The sequence below is a fragment of the Epinephelus moara genome, chromosome 19, assembly GCF_006386435.1.
Source record: "Epinephelus moara isolate mb chromosome 19, YSFRI_EMoa_1.0, whole genome shotgun sequence".
Classification (NCBI taxonomy): domain Eukaryota; kingdom Metazoa; phylum Chordata; class Actinopteri; order Perciformes; family Serranidae; genus Epinephelus; species Epinephelus moara.
The window spans coordinates 14,410,653-14,423,933 of record NC_065524.1 but is presented as its reverse complement, the minus strand read 5'-3'; the positions used below and the strand labels follow the sequence as shown (position 1 = coordinate 14,423,933).

Sequence of the window (13,281 nt, the reverse complement as noted above, 5' to 3'; positions counted from 1 at the left end):
TGGCTGACATTTGGAGCCATGGGAGATGGAGGGATCCACTTATCCCCTCCATGTCCTATGAGCTTAGTACAAAGGTCTGTCTGGCAAACAGAGTCAGCAACCATGACCACCTCAAACACACTGAGATAAGGAGAAAAGACCCAACCAGAGAGGGGGAATTGCCCTTCTTTCAAAACTGATAATCCTTCTTTCCACAAGCCATATGCTGAGCCTGCATATCTCTACCTTCAGCTGAGGAGCAACAGACAGGAGGGACGTAGGGAGGCTGTGACGGTCCTAAGAGCAAGGACGAGAAAGTTATTTAAAAAAGAGTTCATCTCTGCTGGACAGCACTCCGTGGTGCTTCACTGCAAACAGCTATGGGTTTAAGGGGCTACACACACCAAGCCAAAGAACAAGCACCAACAAAGACTGACTGCATTGTGCTCAAGTGCAGCTTTTATCAGAAGATGTGAAGCAATGCATCAAAGACTACAGCTGACAGCAAGCTGACTGCTAGCATGTACATTCTGCGCCTGCACAGCAGGAGAATAATAAGTAAGGGGTCCATTTAAAAGTTACTTGCTGGCTAAAACTGGCAACGTAAAGGCTCGCTATGCTTTACTATGCACTGGAACTGTGCCTGGAGAAGAAGAGGAAGAAGCAAACAATCAGGAGAACCTATACAAAACTGGTGAAAACAACAACTTGCTCTGCTGGAGAGTGGTCAAACTTTACACAACTTTTTGGCAGCCATATTCTCAATTCATCTTTTCAAATATTTATGAAGAACTTCTTTTTCTGATTACATATACAGATGTCTGAGTGGTGATTTCCTCTTATGCAAGCACAGACAAGTAGGCCATAAGCTGTTGTCTTTGTGGTGTTCAAATGCAACAAGAGTCAGTCAACGTAAGGCAGAGCCGTCATTAAGTGTTTGATCAGTTGCTGTTTGTTGACACTAGTTGTTTGAGGTCAGCTTGGTGTGTCATGGACCTAATGTGGAGTTGGGTGTGGAGACTGGAGTCCAATAAAGCCCTCTGAGCAGGGCACTTTTAACTGGAGCAGACACCTTCTGTTTGGTTGGTCGAATTGTTGGTTGATATGCTCTGGTGCATATCGCTGGTGTTCATGTTTATCCCCAGGGGAAACATCAGGTGCTTTTCTAAAAGCACCCAGCTAAGTGTGCTTTAGAGCCCATTTGGAGATGAAATGTTTTTTCAGCTGACACTTTGTTTGTGTCTGGTTGCACAAGATAGGAGCTCTTGCACTGGCTGATGGGAAGGCTGAAGCATGTTGAGGATACACCCACCAGCCTGTGTGGCCAGCAGTACTTATTTCTCCTTCATTGTTGGCAGTAACAGTTAGTCTTTGTGGTAATTGTCCTGCCCGTGCTCTACTGTAACCCGACAGCTGAATAAATAGTGACAGCGACTAGTGCAGGGTTTTACCCAATGTTAAACATTTTACAAGTCACGGCAGTAAAAAAATGCTAAAAGTTCAGCAGCCAGTACAGAATGGACGCTCAGTGCCTTGTCATGTTGCTAGCATTTGTAGCATGGCGTAAATACACAGTGGTCTCATTGCGAATACTTCAAACAATATGCTGGCCTCTGGAAAAACACACTTTGGTGCACTGTGGCCAATTTAGTTAATCTAGAGATAACTTGCAGGTTTTTTCCCGACTGACCAACTGATTGGTTGGTTGAATTGTAGGTAAAATTCCAAAACGACGAGGATTTTCTTTGGTTGACTACAGCCTTACTTTCACCTACTCCAGAGGAGCTGCTCCATAGACAACGTTAAAAAAATTGCACTAATGCTTTGCAATAACTGGGAATGAATGTGTGTGTATACTATTGTTTAAATTTCTTATATTTTCACGTATCTTTCCTCTCTTGCAAGGAGCACCTGTAACATAAATAATTTCCCCTCGGGGATCAATAAAGTATTTCTGATTCTGATTCTGATTCTGTATGCTTGAAGCCAGTCATTTCCAACCTTCCTTCGACACATAAAGGCTAAATAAAGAACAACTCTGACACAAATGAGTTTTGATGATACATTTCTCCTCCTGTATAGCGCAACATAATTGAGTTTCAGGGAGCTTAATTGAAAAAACACTAAAACAGTGTCATTCTAACCACTTCCTGATGACTGCTTTGCTCTGTGTGTTTCTGGTTGGAGGTAGGAACATGTTAATAGCAGGAAATGACAGACTTTAATCAAGCTGAATGAATGGCAGCAAGTACAGGTCTTTGTGCCACATTCAGCTTTGATCTAGCCTCTGCAGGCAGGTTCTCAGCTTTGATTCGAGTTGAGGGGAAGGAAAGGGTTTTATTTGAAGAGTGGGAAGCCCCAGGAGGTAACACTTAAGAGTTCTTGTCACTGCATCCCAGCAAACAGACAAACTATTCATCAGCCTACACACATGTGCAGCAGGGCCTGTGGAGAAACACACATTCCCACAAACACTGCTCGTTCGCACATGGACGTCCGGGTCTGATGGGTAATTTACATACCAAGGGTAGTCATTACACAAACGGATACACATGCAGAACGACCTACATTCACAAACACTAGAAAAACATCTTTAACAGCTCAGCTTTCAAATGATGTGCTGAGTATTGACTGATTTAAAGAAATATATCAACTGTCATCTAACTCCATATGATAATAAGGTACGTTTAGTGGCAGCAGATTGTTTTTCTTGTGACACTTAAGGTGTAATTTGTTTTGTTTAAGAGGGAATTTACATAGAAAATGGAGAATATTGAGCCAGATGCATTTTTTTTCTGTTTCAAAGTTTTTGTTGTTTTCCCTGCCATGACAAGACTTAAAAAAACTTGTCAGGAAGTTTGAAAAAATATCTTATTTGAATTAGTTAAAAGGTTTAGCTTTGTACGTGACTTTGGTAGAAGAAATTAGCTGTGTACTTAGCATAGTGTATGCTTAAAGGAATAGTGAAGCATTTTGGAAACTTTGCTCTTTTGATTTCTTGGCGAGAGTTAGATAAGAAGATTGGTGGAGAGAATTTCTTGGCCGGGCTGACTCTCAGGAAGTTACTGCACCTGGTCAAAACACAGTACAGCACAACATGCCATTTTTACACCTCTGATTTTGTATAAATTAAACAACAGATATGTGTTAATTAGTGTTAAACATGTTAATTAGTGAGCCTCAGAGGTCCTGCCAGACAGATTTTTTTTTTGACAGATTAATGGTAGCTGTTTGCCCATTTCCAGTTCTGCTGTTCAGCTAAGTCAACCAGCTGCAGCTTTGTATTCATTGTACAGACACAAGGGATGATTCTTTCTATCCAACTCTCTGCTAGACAGCAGACATGGGGGAAAGTCACACATGTGCAAGTCTCAAGCAAGTCCCAAGTTAGTTGTTGTGAGAATCAAGTCAAGTCAAGTCCCTGCTATAAGTCAAGTCGAGTCATTGCTCAGGTCAAGCAAGTCACAAGTCAAGTCATATGTCACATACAGCAAACATCTCCTCATGATCCGCTAGCTACATGTCCTCTGAATATGCTGTGAAAAAGGCCGGTCTCTGTAGGCAGCCCAGGCTCTGCAAATGGCAACAAAAACATTTGGGTCCAGGCTGCACAAACCAGCCACCGCGAGACCAGCGAAAGCAAGCACACACACATGAAAGCGGTGCCCATGTCTCACGGTCACTCGCAAGCATGCACACGTGAATGCAGTGCCCAGAGAGGCAGTTAGAGCTACAGGCTACAATGAGGCTAAAACAGAGTTAAAATTACGTTTTTCCAAACAACTTTTTATGTTGGGGCTTCAGGACACTTGGATCACTATGGACGAGCAGTATGGAGATATTTTGTGGTTTCAATTATGTGTTTTTGGACGTCTGAATCTGGGGCGCCATAAGCCTCCATTAGGTGGAGTTTTATTGCTACCCCCTCTCCCCTTGGATCTCCGCAAGTGATGTGAGGACTCTAAAACTTCACCTGATCCTGCATCGGCATATGGGTGAGTAGATAATGGGTGAATTTTCCTTTCGAGTCATCTGTCTCAAGTCAAAGTCAAGTCCCAAGTCATGAATACAAAGTCAAGTCGAGTCTTTTATCAACGTTAGTCAAGCAAGTCTCAAGTCATCATATTTGCGACTCGAGTCTGGTTCGAGTCAAGTCATGTGACCTGAGTCCCCCATCTCTGCTAGACAGCAAATATGTGTATTTCCCAAAATGTTCAAATATTCCTTTAAGCATTGCCATTGGGCAGAACTTTCAGCTAGAGATGCTTGAGTGTTGACTAGTGCCATTATCTCCTCATATTAGGGAAGAAAATCAATCTTAGAACCCACTAGGTATCATTAGATTACAGTAAGATGATAGCCGATGGGATCCAGTATAGCCAGCGGATATCCAGGCCGAGACTTCCTCTTCCATGCGCAGGTCATTTTGGCTCACCTTTACAATCAGATATGTGCATACAATAGCAGGCAAATGTAAAAAAATAAGCTAATATAAAACTAACTCCTCCTCAGACGAAGCTGACGGGTTCGGAGGCAGCATGTCGGTCAATACGTTCCACCGCTAAACAAGAACTGTTTACCTGCCACTCAAACGTGACGCTTCTTGGACTACACATGGAAACCAGAACGCCTCCAATAACAAAATCTGCTGCCTACAGTTTCTGCATACATATGCACTTAACGTTGTATAGGAGGTTCTAGCTTGGTGTTAATTCACACACTCTTATATTAACTCTGCATAGGAGCCTATTCTTGTTGAAAAACAACCTTGAGGGTGACTCTTGTCATTCTGTGGACAGCCAGCATGGTAGTATGGAAGCCATTTAGGCTTGCTTCATAATTACAGTACTAAACAAGTTAAAACAGCAGAATGTGATAAGGAACAGGGGCTTCTGTCTGATTGCTCTCACCAGGGGACATTTAATAATCCACCATGAAAGAAAGGCACCTGTATCCGCTTAGTTTGAGCTCTCTTTCATGAGGGTGTGACGATAGCCAGGCATGTGATATATTTGCTGTCCAGTATTTTTAGTCCTGCTGATAACGGCGTGCTGTGGCAAGGCAAGTTTCTCCTTAGTTATGCAGAGTCGGAGAGGAGCTGTTAAAGGGAATGGCCTGTTCCTCCTGCAGAGAGGAAGGGAGGAAAAGCAGCTGGCAGGCAACAGGCAGGCACAGCATCTCTGAATGTCACTTCTCCCCTATCCGCCCCCCTCCTCCTCTCTCTCTCTCTCCACCTCCTCTCCTCCTCTCAGTTTGTTCTATCTGTTGTCTGAATTCATCAGAGAGCAGGAGGCTGAGCTGCCTCCACTATCCCCCCCATGCCACTCCATCTCGACGACAGAGGAGGAGAGCGAACGGGAAGGGGTAGTGGGCACATGAGGTGAGGGGGTGGAGAGTAAACAGTGGCTTCGCATCCCTCTATGTTGTTGCTAGGCAACTTTTTCTGCATATGACAGCCTTGAGTGACAGCAGACCTCCCTTTGGAACAAAGAGAGAAAGTTGAGGGAGGGAAGGAAGAGGAGCAGAGAGCAGCACGGAGATGAGTGGTGATCGGGTGAATACAGGGACAGACACATTGTTGCTGAGTTTAAAGCAACACAAAGCAACATAATGAAAAAAATTGGACTAATAGAGTGTATGAAAGGGTGAAACAGGATGATCTCAGCACTGTTGTTCTCAATTTTGAGGATCAGGACCTACCAAGGATAAAGACAAATCTGAAGGATCACGACATAATTAACAGAATCAGAAAGCTTTAATGTTTGTCTTTTAATTGATTTCACTAATTTGGGCCTCTACAAATCATTCAAATACAACAGGGCAACTATTCTCTAGTTACGACCCACAGTCAGATGCAACTGGTGATAATGGTTATTGCATCGTTTCAAGTGCTTTTGAAAACATTTTGTCATTGGTCCAAACAACCTTATCTCGGTTCATACCAGATAAAGTAAACTTAATTTCTGTTGCTGTATCACACTGCAGAGCAAACTAACAGATTAATTTTTGAACACTACAACATCCCCACAGGCACACTGAGAATGTCTTATCCAAGTCTTGTTTATATTTTGCCCTTATGCTCTTTCATTACCTATGAACATATGATTAGGATCTGTAAGAAACTCCTCAGGCAGAGTACCAGCATTACCACCAACAACTTACAAACTATACTTGGCAAAAGTTGGCAGACACCAATAGTTCCGGCTCAGCACATTTTGTGTGCTTCACAGATGATGTGCCTCGTCCATAGGGCACATAATGAGGGTTTTTTGACGATTGCTGGGGCTAAAATTAGCACGTGAATAATAATCACTGGCCTGTGAGCTGCTTTTCATTGGAAGTTTGGCGGGGGAGAGCGTGCTGGATGCCAGATCAGGGGTGCTGCTCTACGGATGTGTGCAGAGGGAGCAGGCATTCAGGAAGCAAAGGAAAGTTGACACTGGAAACCATATTGTTAACAGCAGTATGGGCAAAGTTGCCAGTGCTTTTAGATGACCATGTAGGATGCCAGATGCTTGCACCACGGTTGGCTGCAGAAGTGGAAAACAACACTACAAACAAACAAACAGGGAGTCTAACAACGGTTCCATTTGTAAATGTATCAGCCTGTTAACAAAATGTAGGTGTGGCCTGTGAGAGTCAACAAAGAGGGGGAAAAAGGAAGACAGTATGGAGAACACTGCACAGGCTTTACCACAATAATAACAACAATAGGATAAAGCAATTTTTTTTCAAAGTGAAGTCCATGGCCATCTGGAGCATATGTTCCAGTGCAGCAACTTCCTCCTGTAATTAATGAAGTTCTCCAAAGGGAACAGTCTGATTAAGTGAAAACTCTTCTTATTCTCCACAGGCCATGTTACCAGAGCTCGGAGAGAAATGGCTCCGATAGAATTCCTGAGAACTAGGCGGCCCTGGTTTGTCATGCAGCTGGCATCTCTTTTATGGAGTCACTTTCAAAGCTTTTCCCCTACAAGTGGCATCAAAAACATCTGTTCCCAGAGCAGCCACCCACATGAGAGATTGCCCAGTCCTGGCACGATGGCCTGCAGATGTAGGCAATAACCGACATGCAAATGTACATGTAAAACCTCAGACAGCCACATTGTGACAGTTAAGAACACAAAGTCACAGTGAGGAAAGGAGACGGGAAGACAAATAGAGATTGGACAGATAGTGACTGAGAAAATAATCGCTATACTGGAGGGAAAACTGACTCATAATGAAAGAGGGAGAAAACCTGAACAACAAGAGATGATACAATCACTAGTTATTCTGAGCCAGTGTCTCCTGGCCATATTGAAGGATGTACAATGGTATTTTAAATCCCAGGCAGAAGACCAATTTGACCTCCATCCTGTTCGGAGCAGTCCAGTTAGTGGAGTGGCCGGGTAATGCCTGATGAAGTAGCAGTAGCACAGCTATATTAAGGCTGCCGTGTCCGGGGCATACGAGATGCCTTAAATGTGCACTCTGCTGGTGCTCAGAGCAGTGTAAAACACTGTGCATCATTAAGGGGAAGTGTGCTTAAGTACTGTCCACGGCCCTGTAAAGCGACTGCCAGTGGGGGGAGAGTGGATAGAGGGAGGCAATGGGAAATGGTCCGAGTTATTTCCATTCCCTCAGCCCGTTTATGGAAACATTATTGGAGCAAGGTTCAGTTCTCACGGAGGAGGAAAAGATTCAGGAAGCGAGTAAGAGTGAGAGACAGGAGAAAGTGAAGGAGGGAGTGAAAAAAGGAAAAGGAGGAGGGACTGCAGAAATGCTGCTTTTAGCTGTTTTCTCTGGAAAAGACCTTGCTCTGTGTGTGTCCTTCATTGTGTGGTTCTCCCTCTGGCAAAGGCCACAAAAGCCTCCATTTATCTATCCTGAGCATCTAGCCTTATTGAGAAAAAGGCTCTGAATGGCGGGCAGCCATCACATGTGCCAGGGTGACATGGCTTTTCCCTTGTTAACACTTTAGTCTTGCACCCAGAGTGCACCCAACACAATCTCCACCACAGTGAGGGATTACTCCTGCCGACAAACGGGCAAAAAGAAATAGTACATCTGTTCTATATATTTGCATTTCTTTGGTTGAATCACAATGCACCACTTGACTCGATGGAAAGCGAACATTCTCAGTCAGGCGTGAGAAACCCACCCCATCAATGAGGCCTTTTTCCACCCTTTGGTTTCTTTAACCAGGGTAACAGCACATCACAAGGAGCAGCTTGCACAAAACACAATCTGTCAACTTGGAGGCAGACGGGGCCAGTTTATTCATGATTCGCCCTCATCAGTTTCTATTTACTCAGTGTTCTTGGGAGTAGAAAGGGGACCAAGTGCAATTTTAGGACATCGCAATGTGCGCTATTCAGCAATCTGCAGCTCTAATTGCAGAGCGAGAGGAATTTTCTACATCTCTAGCATTGAGGCACAACAGCTGCAGCTGGCATGGCATGCGGTGGGTGTGTTTAAGGGGGGTGTGGCGGCTAAAAGGGTGTCAAAGACTAACCTCCCACTGAGAGCCACCCACACACGCGCACCTAAGCATAAACACACATAAATGCACGCAGTGTTATGTGCACAGATGCCCATGTGTTCAGAATCACACGGTGTGCTTTTGTTCCCATGTAAGGATTAATAACGTTAATGACATACCAAAGCATCAGGGGAAATACTGAGTTCTAAAATTTGCTTCCCAGCAGCACATCCTCAAACTGATACACATCCATATACACATCAATCTTCTAACTGATTTAGAGCAGAGTCTGCTGTCATTAAAAAACTCCAGCACATACAGCACATACACATATCCCATTCCTTTAGTCAACTGGTCATCATCTCCTGCGAAGTATCTGTGTGTGCATGCACACATACTGAAGCATTAAAGAGTGTGTTGAGAGGAGGAAGGAACATAATGCTCTCTTTTTGCCTCCACATCTCTCTTCTTGTCCCCACCTCGTTACACCACCATCCTACCATCCCCCTTCCTGAATGCTAAATGGGAAAAAAAAGTGTCCAGGGAGATGAGTGCAGATGAATTCATTCCTACCACCGGGAGCCAAGTGCACTGATCCGACCTGACGTGAGGGGCCCCAGTGATCAAGTGACCTTTGACCTTTAGAACTGATCGAGGCCAACGATCTGATGAGGTGCCTTTATGAAGGGGGGGAAGGGAGTGCATAAAGTATGGGGGCTGAATGTAAAACAAACGTCCTAACAGTCATAAGGAGTATGGCTTTATTGCATCCTGCAGCGTGTCCTCAGAGACCACGCTGGCGAAGCACATGGAAGTCCATCTGCATTAATATTTATGCAATTCAGAATGACATAAAAAGAGCATCCTTAAATATAGGCTACGTCTGCCGCACTCAAGCAGAGATCAGGCACTGAATGAAAAATGCGCACAGGAAGGTGTGTGTCCTCAATCGCAGAGCTGGTCAGACTTTTACAACAGAATCCCAAATAAGCACAGATTTCCTTATTCCTCACTTCCTTATCTCTAAACTGCAGCAGGCTCTGAAGAATGTCATCAAGATGGCAGCGTTTGGAGAAAGCACGAGGCACTGGCGGCTGTACAACATGCACTCAGGGTCACCAAGCCAGCAAAATCAAGACGAAAATCTTGCTTTCATTTAAGTAGGTTGCAAACGCAGTGTCATATCCCACAGGGTTTGGTGAGACGGACGACTCCCACAGATCATTGGTAGAAATAAGATCTTGGTCAGTCTGCCCAGTTAATAAGTCTTTCAGGATGTTGTTGGAGTCTGACCTTGAAGTACCACCTCAGAAATATGAAATATTTGAATTCCCATCATTACTATCGCCCCTGAGAAAGCACAGACTGTAAAACTATTCCATATTAAATCAATAACAACCACAGTCTTCCAGTATGGGACTCCCTGGGGCAAAATCCTATCAAGCAGAGGCTCATGGTGAAGTATGTGTGGTTTTCTAGCATCTATGGCAAAATGTTTGCAAACCCATCATATTCAAAATTGTAAACCTAGCCATGGGCATGTTTTTGATTCTGCATTGCAACAACACAAAAACCCTGAGGTGACAAAGCAATGGAGCAGCAGCAATCCATGAAATCAACAAACAGAGCAGCTTGGGCTAGCCGGGGAATTGGTTCTGTTTGAGCAGAATCTGGGGAAATGCGAAAAGTCTCCTCAGGGACCTCGGACTCAGACTGCCTTTCAGTGAAAATTAAACAAAATGACAGGAAACAATTAACCTACGCTCATTTTTCTCTTTACACTCCCCCAGAAAATGTCAAATGTCACCACCTGAGACAAGGGATCTTCGTGTGTGACCTGATGAGAATCTGTGTGTTTACATGCACTTAACTAACCTGATTATTGTTGGTTTTCCGCAGTAACCTGATTTATCAAGAGACATGCAAATGAGAGACTTGTTTCCTTAATGGGGGGGTTGGGGATTGAAAGAAATCTGGTTAGCTCAGCAACACTTGTGCTGGAGCATGCTAAATTCTTGGCGTAACCATAGAAATAAAATGAGAGTGTAACGGACACTCCCATTCGAATCAATAAAGCAGGATGGTCAAAGCAGCAGCCATTTTTAGGTGTACCATTGCCACTGCAATATATAACTTCCATATAGAGAAAAAAAACAATTAGCGGCAAGTCGCAACTTACCAATTGAGGTTTTCCTGTGATGACCAAATGAGCAGTGGAGTAGAACTGTTACCTACTTATACAATGTCACCATAACTCTTATTTCCTTGTTTCTTTTGGTACCGTTAAGTTTATTTTTGTTAAAACATGATGTCTTATAGCAGCCTTCGAAGAATGAGTGAAAGCAGCTGCTAAGACAGACAGAGAGACTGTGGGGATAAACAACTTTTTTCATATCTGAAAATATGAATTAAAGGATTTATTTCTACCTGACCAGAGTCGGTGATTGTTGGAGCAGTGGAGTGACTAACTAGATGACTAACAAGACTAACAAAGATGGTTTTGTTTTGTTTCTGCTGAGTTAGAATAAAGTGTGTCTTACGATGAGTTAACAAGGCAATATATCTAACGTCAGGGTTAGGTCAGCGAAAGAGAGAAACTTGGATGTGTGTACGGATGTTTTTTTTGTGTTTGATAAGGAAAGTAGGTGTAAGAATAGGCCAAAACATAGTTCTCAAACTAGCGTGTGTGACCCATTTTACAGCCCCACTCACGTTTTATATGTGTATGTGCATTGCAAAGACATCAGCCATGCAAACTGTTGAAAGCAGTGTGGGGGAAAGAAAAGGACTTTCAGCAAGCAAATATATTACAGAGCAAATCCATCAACAAGTGGGAAGCTTACTTTGACCTCTGACCTTTGGTATTTGCGTGCTCCACCTAAATACAGATTATCTCGAGACAGATGAGAACAGCGTAATTATACAGCTGCTCCTGTGGTCAGATAGACAGCACCTGGCTGTGTATCCAGCAGTTGTGTGTTTGCTGTGTTTTGGCTGGAGCCCATGCAGCTCGGTACTGAACTGTATGTGGCCCTGCCGTGCTGTTTACATTTCAGAGAGGCTCCGAGGGCTTCCAGTAAACATAGCCTGGGGAAGGTAAGCAGTGAATGAACACACAGTGTAGCTGCTAGGCATTGTAAGAATTAGAGACCTCTTGTTAGGATCTTAACATAGTGTCTGGGACACTGTTTGCCTGACTGTGTTATGCAACCTCCTTCTCCTTTGCTCCTTCTTCTTTTAAGGCAGTGAACCCATATAAAGGCTAGCATTCAGTGTCAAATGCGCTGTCCCTCCAGCTCAGCGTTCCACCCCCTGTGGCTAACCTCCAAACATCCACAGAAGCTTTCAATACAATTCAGCGGAGGGGAGCAGTTGATCTCCTCCACATTGACAGACAGAGCGATTACAGAAGCAAGAGAAAAGAAGAAAAAAAATCAGGCCACTGTCACTCCAGATCATTATCTGCCGTCAACAGCCTTTACAAATCGTATAAAAGGAAGGCTAGTCAAAATGATGTTGCAAAGAAAGAGGAAAAAAAACAAGAGAGATGGAATATACTACTTTAGCTTCGAATTAGCTCTGCTTGGCTGGGCCGGTGCTCCTTAAACACATCATACCGCCGCTGCAGCAGCCCAGAGTACAAGGAAAGGCTAGGCCGACTGCCAGCCCTGCACAGTTCAGCTCCTCTCTTGCTTTAGCCTTCCCTTCCACTTTGTGTAAAAGGGTTTCCCATACACACCAGTAACTCCAGTATCCCAGGCTTGTCTAAAATAGTCACAGACAGCTATGTCTTTGCTAACAGCAAGTTACAAGAATAGGCCAAAGGCAACATCATGTAAAGGCATTTTTGTGCTCCAGCAAGTGAACACAAGGGCCACACAGTAATGTCCTGGTTAAATGGTGTGCATAATTCAAAAGTACAATCTGAACTGAACGAAGACACAAAAGGGATATTGAAAGGAAGTATTATGATTATTCTAACCAAATGAAGCTCAAGAAAAATGAACGACCGCTATGACGCCTCTGGTTTCTTCTCGCCAACACTCGAAAGATTTTGACTGCTTTGCTGTCAAATAAAAGAATAACAAAATCAGAATAATACATTGCACCGCACCACTCTGAGATACACACTGAAAATAAAACTGCAAATGGCCAAAATTTTGTAAGAGTTCTGGGATTCCCAGTATAAACCACATATATTCAGTAAACTAAACTCATTATCATCTGATTTATGGATCAGTGGAAACACAAACAAGAATAACATCCTCCTCCCAACATGTTTCGTCAGCGCTTTTAAAAACACAATGACAGACTACAGACCGTGACCAGACTTTCTAATTTGTCTCATGTCAGTGAGCTGGCAACATGAAAGGAACCAACAAAAAAACAGACACTTTCTCACAATTGATAAAGGGTTGTTTGGGCGAAAGTTCCTTCCTGTGAAAAGGCTGATACTGAGAAAATTCATACATTCCCGTCAGTACTGTACACAAAGCAGAATAGGCTGTCTCACAGCAGCACAAAGAAGCCTCTGTCAAACAGCATACAGCAGTATAATTCAACTACGCTTTTTACTTTTAGTCTTTGGTCCCTTATATTCTTAAAGGAAATGATGCTTAAAGAAACTGCCTTACAATGTGCAGCATATCATCCATTGAAGCAATCCTGCTATCCATGTAGGTTCAACTGAATTTAGACTCATGCTCAACAACAGTGTGGAAGCACTGCAGTGCACTGGTGAGGTTAAGTGAAGGATACTGACTTCAGCAGCAATGCCTCAATGGCTCACACACGCATGCAAACACCCTAAAGCTGAGCACTTTATGGCACATCTGTCA

At 43.5% G+C, this 13,281-nt stretch overlaps 1 protein-coding gene across 6 annotated transcripts in view; it reads right to left on the bottom strand.

Annotated features, from left to right (window-relative positions):
- Window positions 1-13,281, bottom strand: part of LOC126406601 (signal-induced proliferation-associated 1-like protein 2) — a 100,848-nt gene that overhangs the window by 80,666 nt on the left and 6,901 nt on the right. The window lies entirely within an intron of this gene.